This window comes from Perca fluviatilis, chromosome 6 (assembly GCF_010015445.1).
Source record: "Perca fluviatilis chromosome 6, GENO_Pfluv_1.0, whole genome shotgun sequence".
Classification (NCBI taxonomy): Eukaryota; Metazoa; Chordata; class Actinopteri; order Perciformes; family Percidae; genus Perca; species Perca fluviatilis.
Window position 1 is genome coordinate 41099677 of NC_053117.1, and position 9283 is coordinate 41108959.

A 9283-nucleotide genomic window follows, 5' to 3' on the forward strand; every position below is an offset into this window, starting at 1 on the left:
AGAAGCCAAACACTTCGAAACATTTTTGAAAACACCCGTTGGTAGAATATCAAGGCAACAGGAGGAGGTTGTCAGCTGTTGTATAATGTCCTCCAGGTTTTTAAGGTTGATCGTATGAAATTGTGTCATGTTGGAATTTGTTTTGCGTGCATACTGTGACAACACATATCCTGTACTTGATATGGAGGCACTGACTGTTTGTCTAATTTTCTGAATTTTGTCTGTGAAGAAGGAGGCAAAGTCGTTGCAAGCCTTGGTAGACAACAGTTCAGATGCTACCGGTACTGGAGGGTTTGTTAATCTATCAACAGTAGCAAACAAAGCACGTGAATTATTATTGTTTCTGGCGATAATGTCAGAGAAAAAGGACCGTCTTGCATTTCTTAGTTCCAGATTATAAATGCGAAGTCTCTCTTTATAAGTGTTATAATGGACCTGGAGATTAGATTTTCGCCAACTGCGTTCAGCTTTTCGACACTCTCTTTTTTCTGTTCTCACACCTATAAAATTTCTCCATGGAGATCTTTTCTTACCAGAGACAGTTTTGACCTTAGTGGGAGCAATAGCATCAATAACATTCGTAATTTTACAGTTGAAATTATCTACCAGCTCAGTGACTGAGGCCCCAGTGAGGGTTGGTGTAGCGGAGAAAAGCTGAATGAATGATTCACTGGTGTTTTCAGTGATATACCGTTTTCTGATTAACTTTGTTTGAACACTTTTGGGCACAGAGATAGTGCTGTTAAAGAAAACACAGGAATGATCAGAGAGAGCAACATCAGTCACCACAACCTTGGGAATGTTCAGACCCTTGGAGATAATCAAGTCCAGAGTGTGCCCCTTATTGTGCGTGGGCTGTGTCACATGCTGAGTCAGTCCATAGCTCTCAAAAACACAACACAGTTCTTTGGTCCCTCGGTCCTGGGGGTTGTCAACATGAATGTTAAAATCACCAGCAATAATTACACGGTCAAAGTTAATACAGATTATAGACAGCAGTTCATTAAAATCGTCAAAGAAGGATGCACAGTATTTAGGTGGCCTGTAGATATTTAGAAGTAGAGCTTGAGGGGAGGATCTTAGCTGAAGAGCCACATATTCAAAAGAAGCAAATTTTCCGTAAGATATTTGCGTACATTGGAATGAGTCATTAAACAAAATGGCGACTCCACCTCCTTTCTTATTCACTCTATTCTCACTCATAAAACTAAAGTTAGGGGGGGCTGACTCAATGAGAACAGCAGCACTGTTATTATGGTCCAACCAGGTTTCAGTTAAAAACATAAAATCAAGATTGTTCTTGATAATGAAATCATTGATTAAAAATGATTTTCCTGCCAAAGATCTAACGTTTAGTAGGGCTAGTGTTAGTGCGTTTTCATTTTTTGGGACAGACTGTGGCTGACGAGGAATGGATGCTAAATTTGCAAAGTTTGCAGTTACGTGCTTATTCGCCATTCTTTTTCTATTACCTATCACAACATAAATTGTGGAAGAATCTAATACGCAGGGCCCAGGCTTGTCTTGGAAAGAGTCATGAGTGCTACTATGCATGCAGCTTGGACCCGGCCCATATCAGTTAATGCTTACTGCATTTTGCACACAAGCATCCTTATCAGTTTGGGGAGAAGGAGTTAGCTGCCGTCCGCGGGGGCAGAGGTGCCTGGCGTTTTACGATGGGAGAAGGAAGGGGGCATACTTGGTTCCAGCATTTACCAGCTGCTTCATCTGGTCAGTGAACTCCAACATGGGGATGGGGAAAGAGGGGAGAGCGACATATCCTTAAAGAGGTCCTCATAGCTGTCGTGGTTTGTCACAGGGGCTTGAGGAGTGTGCACGGGGTGAGAAAGGGGGTGTTGAGATTTCTCATCTCCGGTCTTTGGTCTCCCATGGTCAAATCTTTGCTCAGGTGGGGGCTGTGGTGGCTCACTGCCGCACTTTGTTGTTGTGTATTCCTCTTGTTTTGGTTCATCTTGTCCGTGCCCTTGGCCAAGGGAGCAGATGTGTGGCAGAAAGTAAAGTAGGCTAGAGGTGAACAGCTTTACTCCTGGCTTGTTAAGGAATAGTCCATCTGCTTTAAAAGATGTCTGCAGCCCCAGAAAATGTTAAAATTGTCAATGAACTGCAGAGAATGGTTGGTACATGCATTTGAAAGCCATCTGTTCAGTGCCAACAGTCTGCCGAATCTCTCAGCTCCTCCTCTGACTGGCGGTATAGGGCCACTGATAAACACCTTTGCGTTTAGGGAGTTGACTGCGTTCAGCAGATTCATAAAGTCACGATTCAGCACTTCAGACTCTTGCTTTATAACATCATTTGACCCTATATGCAGTATAATGTTCTTCACAGTTGGGTGTGCTGCTATGATCTCCTGGATTCTTTGGGCCAAATCAGACACCATGTCTTTGGGAAAACTATTTTGGTGTTTTTACTGCTTTTTATATCTTTCACAGCAGAGTCACCCACAATCAGAGTTTGGGGCCTAGTCGTTAGCTTTCCCTGTAGCTTTTACGTTTAGAATTGCTCTCAGTCCTTACCCTGCTCTGTGACGATGAGACGTAATCCAGGTTATGTCCAGTGTCCTGCAGCAGAGGAGCTGCCGGGGTGTTAATGCAGGCCAGCCGGTCATATCACAAATCTCAGGGCGCTGTGCTCTGCCCGTTAGTCGCCCTCCCTTTTCCCAGGAAAATGATTTACTCTTAGGCTTTGCACCAAAAGAGTTCCAGGGAGGACTGCCACTTGTTGATTTATTATCCATTCCACAGCCCTCTTATTTCTTTGTGGGCTTGCTGGTGCTAGTTAGCCGTGTGTTAGCATGCTTTTGTCCATTGTTTTGGGTCACTGGTAAAGTGGTGTCATTTCCACATGATCCGTTCACTTCCAGGTTTACTTCTAACCGGTAAATTTTGGTTTCCAGAACTGCAATCTTCTGCAGGACCTTGTAGTAGTCCTCTATGGAGAAGGGTGGCATCTTGCTGCTAAATAGCTTTAGCTACAGTCACTTTGACGACAGGCTTAAGCTATTGGTAGGCCACGCATCGCAGAAAAATGTTCAAATATGACAATAGCCTACTATGTCTACAAAAAATGTATAGTCCAGTGATTTATAAGTATCCAAGAGCGGCTGCCGGCAGTTTCTCTCAGAGGAAAAGCAAGATTATCAGCAGAAATATGCAAGCAGAAGCAGGAGCAAGCAGTAGAGCATCTGCACTGTAAGAAGCAGGAAGGGTTGTTAAACATGGTAAACCCATCAAAGACATGAATGAATGAATGAATGAATGAATGAATAAATGAATAAATGAATGAATTGATGATTTCATTTCAAACAACATACAAAAACTTAAAATAAAAGACACAACGTTTTTTACTGTAAAAAAGAAAGTTAAATAAATAAAAAATGTTAAATGAATAATTTTGTCTGAAAGAAAGTAGGAAGAATGTAAATACTCACAAAGTAGTGGGGGCATACGGTTGTTATACATTATATACATCCCTTTAAATCATAGCCCCCTCCTCTGTCCTGGAAAATGTTTTGAATGTTACCAGGAAGTTTATTATTTCTCACCTTGTACTATAGGGTAACTACCGTTTTCAACCTTGACCATAGCTTCCTGTTTTTCAGTGTTTCCCAAAGATTAGAAAACAATTTGTGGTGCCGGGGCATTAATAATTTGTTACACAGGACTTTATTGTATGAAATATTAATCAAAAATGTTTTCACATTGTTGGGAATTCGTACGGTGTGCAGATTAAATTATTGGCAAATTATCAAAGATGTTTCAATCATTAAAGTTATTGAATATGGGTATTAATAACTTTATCAAATCAACAAACGATCAAAACGGGGGACCACCCTGGAATATCAGGGACCAATAATCAAACTGTGAAACATTTTTGTGGTATTCATTTAAAATACAGATCTTAACTTCCCAGCCAGCAATGACATGTGGGGCCCAGATGAGGGCTTCATGGGCAGCAAATGTGGGCCCCATTATGGGCTTGCACCGGGATCCACATTGGAGAGCCGCGGAAGCCCAGACATACTAAAAGTGGGACCTGTAAGTGTACTGCATACGTCTTAATTGGGCACTTTATGTCAGACCCATTTGGGACCCACCTGCCCAAATGGGTCTAAAGTGGGCTTGCACCCCGGGATCCAACCATGGCTACCCAGATTGGCTTTAAATGGGCTCTGTAAGGGTCTTATGTGGGTCCTAACTGGTTAATTCCATGACAGACCCATTTGGGCCCCACCTGCCTAAAGGGCGTTTAAAATGGGCTTGCACCCGGGATCCACACGGGCCCAGCCGTGGATGCCCAGATGTGTTTTAAGTGGGACCTGTAAGGGTAGTATTGTCTGTAATGGTAACGGCATGTCAGACCCATTTGGGCCCCCACCTGCCTAAAGGGCATTTTAAAATGGGGGCTCGGGATCCACACAGGGCCAGCCGTGGATGCCTAGATTGTTTTTAATGGTGGGACCTGTAAGGGTCTTATGTGGGTCTTAACTGGGTAATTCATGTCAGACCCATTTCGGCCACCACCTGACTAAAGGGGGTTTAAAGGGCTTGGGCTGCACAGGATTCAACCGTGAATGCCCCTATGGGCTTAAAGTGGGCTCTGTAAGGATCTTATGTGGCCGGCCTAACTGGGCAATTCATGCAAGGCCTATCTAAGCCCAACCATGCCAAATGGTTTAAGGAAGCAATCTAAGAAAAACGAAGAATAAATATAAGTCCAAGATAAATAAAAGACACTTGACGCTTTGAACTGCAAGAAATATATTGTTAAATTGAACAACAAAAATGATCTTTAAAAACAATTTAAATGTCACAACATACCGGTAAACAAATCAAAAAATATTTTTTTAAAATCTCTGAAAAAAACATCTCTCCAAAAAATACATAATACAAAAATTTTTACAACGAACAACAAACAATCTTTAAAACTATTTAAATGTCACAACATACCGGTAAATAAATCAGAAATTTTTTTTTTTAATCTCTGAAAAAAACATCTCTCCAAACAAAATACATTAATACAAAATACACTCGGCGCCGTCTGTGTGGGGAGGCTCTTTTTCTTTTGGGATCTTGCAGCCTCTTCCCTCGTCCCCCCACGTGCACGTCCGGTAAAACCACTTCAACAGCGCCATTTCCACTTCACATTTTGAGTCATTGCATTACTCTCAGTGCACCTAAAAACAAAAGGAGTATAAGTCAATTTAGCAAGGTTCTTTTTGCTCCAACAAGTGCATGTTCTGCTCTTTCAATGGGTTGTCTCAGTCAGTTTTTAGCGCAACAGTCCGCCGAGATATTCAAGCAGTTTAGCACTGTGATGGCCACAGCCGTAATACACAGCCATCTTAAAGGCGGTAACCCTCATACACTCACATTTATCTTAGTTCATGCTGTTTTCCTTAAGATGGGTTTCTATATCTTTTCAGACACATTATATATTTTGTTGTAAACATTTATTTAGTTTTAAATAACTTACAGGGCACTGGATTTGGTTTACATATATACTTTATTAGTTTTGGATTGGTTTTCTAATATAACTGTTTTCTTTGGAGCTTACCAGTGTTACGGATTCCACACCCTGGAGTCAGGCATGCAGGCTGTAGGGACAAAAGGGTGGCATCTGGAACTATAGCAGCTTTAAGTAGTGTGGTGGCTAAATTGGACTCTACCACTACTTGTTATGTCAGGGGAGTTAGCTTTATTTGTCCTCAAGATATTTGCGTTTTGATTTGTATTGTCTTTAGTACATTTATTCAGTTAATGTTAATTAAGATTACATTTCTTTTGGAGTAAGTGTTTAGTTGTTTTCTTGTTATTTGTAATTTACATATTAGTGTTATTGTTAGTCTCCCCTCGGTGTCAAACCTTGGTCTGATCACCCAGTATATAAGTCCCCTTTGTTTCTTGTATAGGAGGTCATTGTATTTTTTGAATTTGTTATGTTCAGAGCTTTAAATTCAGTTTGTTTGTTTGACCTCTTTTAAGGGCCCAAACTTTCTTTATTTGTTGTCAGAAATTTTTTTGTGGGTGGGTAAAATTAAAAACCCCTTTTTGAAATCTCCTGCGATTCTCATGCCTAACTGCTTGGTCCCTGACAAGCACCATGGATTTTGTTTTCTAGTTAGTGCTCACCTTTCTTTGAAAAGAAGTCAGTTACCAATTGTTTCCCCTCATTCTGTTTTCTCTCCTCCTCCTGTCTTTCCTTTCTTTTGGAGCATGATTTCGCTTTCTTTGAGAGAAAGACATTTCTACAGCAGGCACTCCAACGCCGCCGCCCAACTGAACTGGCTAACATAATGCGGCAGGGGACTAAACCATTTGGCACATTAGCAAGTGGGCGGGGGAGGGGTGAGACCTTTTTGTATACAAAATAGTCAGTCAATCAACCAAGTTATTCTGCCAGACACTAACTTTACATTTCATCTTATGTGCATTATGAAATGTTATTAGGAAATAAAAATACCAGGTAAAATAAAATATATTCCAGACTTTTCAAGGGCCCCTCTCCCCTTGGGCCCTGGTAATCAGTATTGGTTTTATCCCCCGTCGCCGATGCCCCTGGTGTCTGTGCTGCTGCTGCATCTTTATCAGAGAGCGTAACACTAAGCGTACGCACAGGTCTGCTTTAGAGCTCCATCTATCGTGATATATTAATTATTGTCCAACCTCTCCCGCTGTTTTTCCTTTGGTTAGATTCTACATCAGATTAAACAGCACAAACCAAAAATACAGACCACTGTACAATCTGCAGTGTTATTTTTCGGCAAAATAATATTTCAACTTACCTCTATTTGTGAATGTCTGATAGAAGTTCTCCTTAAGGTCACAGCTAGCAGCAGTGCTTTCCGAATGGACTGCTAACATTTTGAGCGTGAAACAAGGCCTTTGCATACAGGCGCCCTTATAAATGTCCTAAGAACTGCCTAACCAAATAACAACTAAATACAGTAAAATTCGGTAAATTGAGAGAATTAAAAACATTAACTGCTCCGCTGGCTTCATTATGAATGAGCCTAATTAGGTGTTGTGTGCATAACAGGCGGAAAGAGTACTGAAAATCTGTAATCAAGTACAAGTACTGTTACATTGCTAAAATATTACTCTGTTACAAGTAAAAGTACTGGTGTTAGAGAAATACGCGTAAAAGTACAATTTGTAAAAAAAAAAAAACTACTCGTAGTATTAGTTACTTTTAACCACCATCACTTCTCCAGGCAAACTGGATGTGTGTTTTCGCTTTTACCAACAGTTAAAATGCCAACAATCTATTAATCATTAATAATTGATTAGATACAAAACAAGTGTTTTTCCCTCATTTCTTTCTCAAAAGATCTACTGTACCTTTTACAGCCAACACATCAGTCATTGTTGGTGTATGTGCTACACCTTGATAGAAACACATGCTACTCTTGGTCCAAGGACATCTAACAACACAGAAGTGGAAGACAGATTGATGATGAGGCCTCCTGCAAGTCCTTTTCTAACAAATATTGAATTACAATTTCCTAAGAGGTAATAAATGCATCATATTCATGTCCATAAAGGGACTAGCTGTCTGTGAGCTATTTGGCCTCATCTTCAAAAATGAAGTACCGTAAAAACTCGAATAGGATTCCGGAGTTTTATTTGATCAAATAGACCATTGGGACAGGCATCTATGGGATGTGGATAACCATATGGGGTTGATTTGTAGGGGATGCTGATATTGATTTTGTACCGATATCCGATATACCAATATTGTCCAATGCTTAATTTCCGATACCAATATAAGCCGATACAGATACCGAAACATATGATCGTTTATAGGCATACTGACCACTGTTCCATGACTCCCCTTGATACTGGGGATTTGAATGTTTTGAAGGACTAGCCAGCAACCGGTAGGCTAACTGGGGTGCGGTGCTTACTACCCCTTCGAGAGAAGATGCCAACTGAACATTTCTTTGACTGAGGTAAACTGAAAACAAATAGCCACAAAAGAACAAAATTCAACTCATTCCACTCATTGGGGCTTAGATCTACCCTGCTCAAGAATTTGTTTACTCTACAAACCCTGTGTGTATGCTGGTTGGCCAACAACCTACACCCAAATTTTGTCTGCATTCGCTTTGAGAGGAAACAAGCTTTCCAATAAGGTATAAAACGACGATGACCTTTTTTCAAAACCGAGCACCGATATTTACCGATATGAATTTTAAAGCCAATATCGGCCGATAATATCGATCATAGTTATTTGTCTTAAATATGTGTTTCTGCCCCAAGGGACAGGCGTCTGGGACTGGGCTATTATTTGAAGTGTTACGGTAGGCCTGCAACCTTTCTGAGAGTCCACTAATCAGCATAATTCAACACAGCGTAAAACAGCGTTGATGTTTTTACATTTTTGGGAAGTTACATTTTTCATTTTTGCACGACTAACAAAAAATGACTGATGGATTGTTTTGGCAAAAGATCTACATGTATGCAATGTTTGTTCTTTGGTGACTAGCGTGACTTGAAATGTATTGAGTTACAATTACTCAATCTCAACATGCTTGATTAGCCTAAATGTAGAGTTACTACAAGTTAATAAAAATTGTACAGTAAGTAATTACATAACTCAATAGGCCTACATAGTTACTTTAGCTCCTCTGTCATGCAGGACCCATATATGTGTCCCAGTTCAAACCCATGGCCACTTGGCCCAAAGAAATGCCATGCAGGACCCATATATGTGTTCCCAGTTCAAACCCATGGCCACTTGGCCCATAAAATGCCATGCAGGACCCATATATGTGTTCCCTGATCAAACCCATGCCCGTCGCGGCCCATAAAACTTCTATGCAGGATCCATATATGCATTCCCAGTTCAAACCCATGCCCACTCGGCCCTTAAATGTGCCATTCAAGACCCATATATGTGTTCCCATTTCAAACCCATGCCCACTTGGACCATAAATATACCATGCAGGACCCATATATGTGTTCCCAGTTCAAACCCATGCCCATTTGGACCATAAATATACCATGCAGGACCCATATATGCGTTCCCCGTTCAAACCCATGGCCACTCTGCCCATAGAAATGCCATGCAGGACCCATATAGTGTTCCCAGTTCAAACCCATGGCCACTTGGCCCATAAAAATGCCATGCAGGACCCATATATGTGTTCCCTGATCAAACCCATGCCCACTCGGCCCATAAAACTTCTATGCAGGATCCATATATGCATTCCCAGTTCAAACCCATGCCCACTGGCCCATAAATGTGCCATTCAGGACCC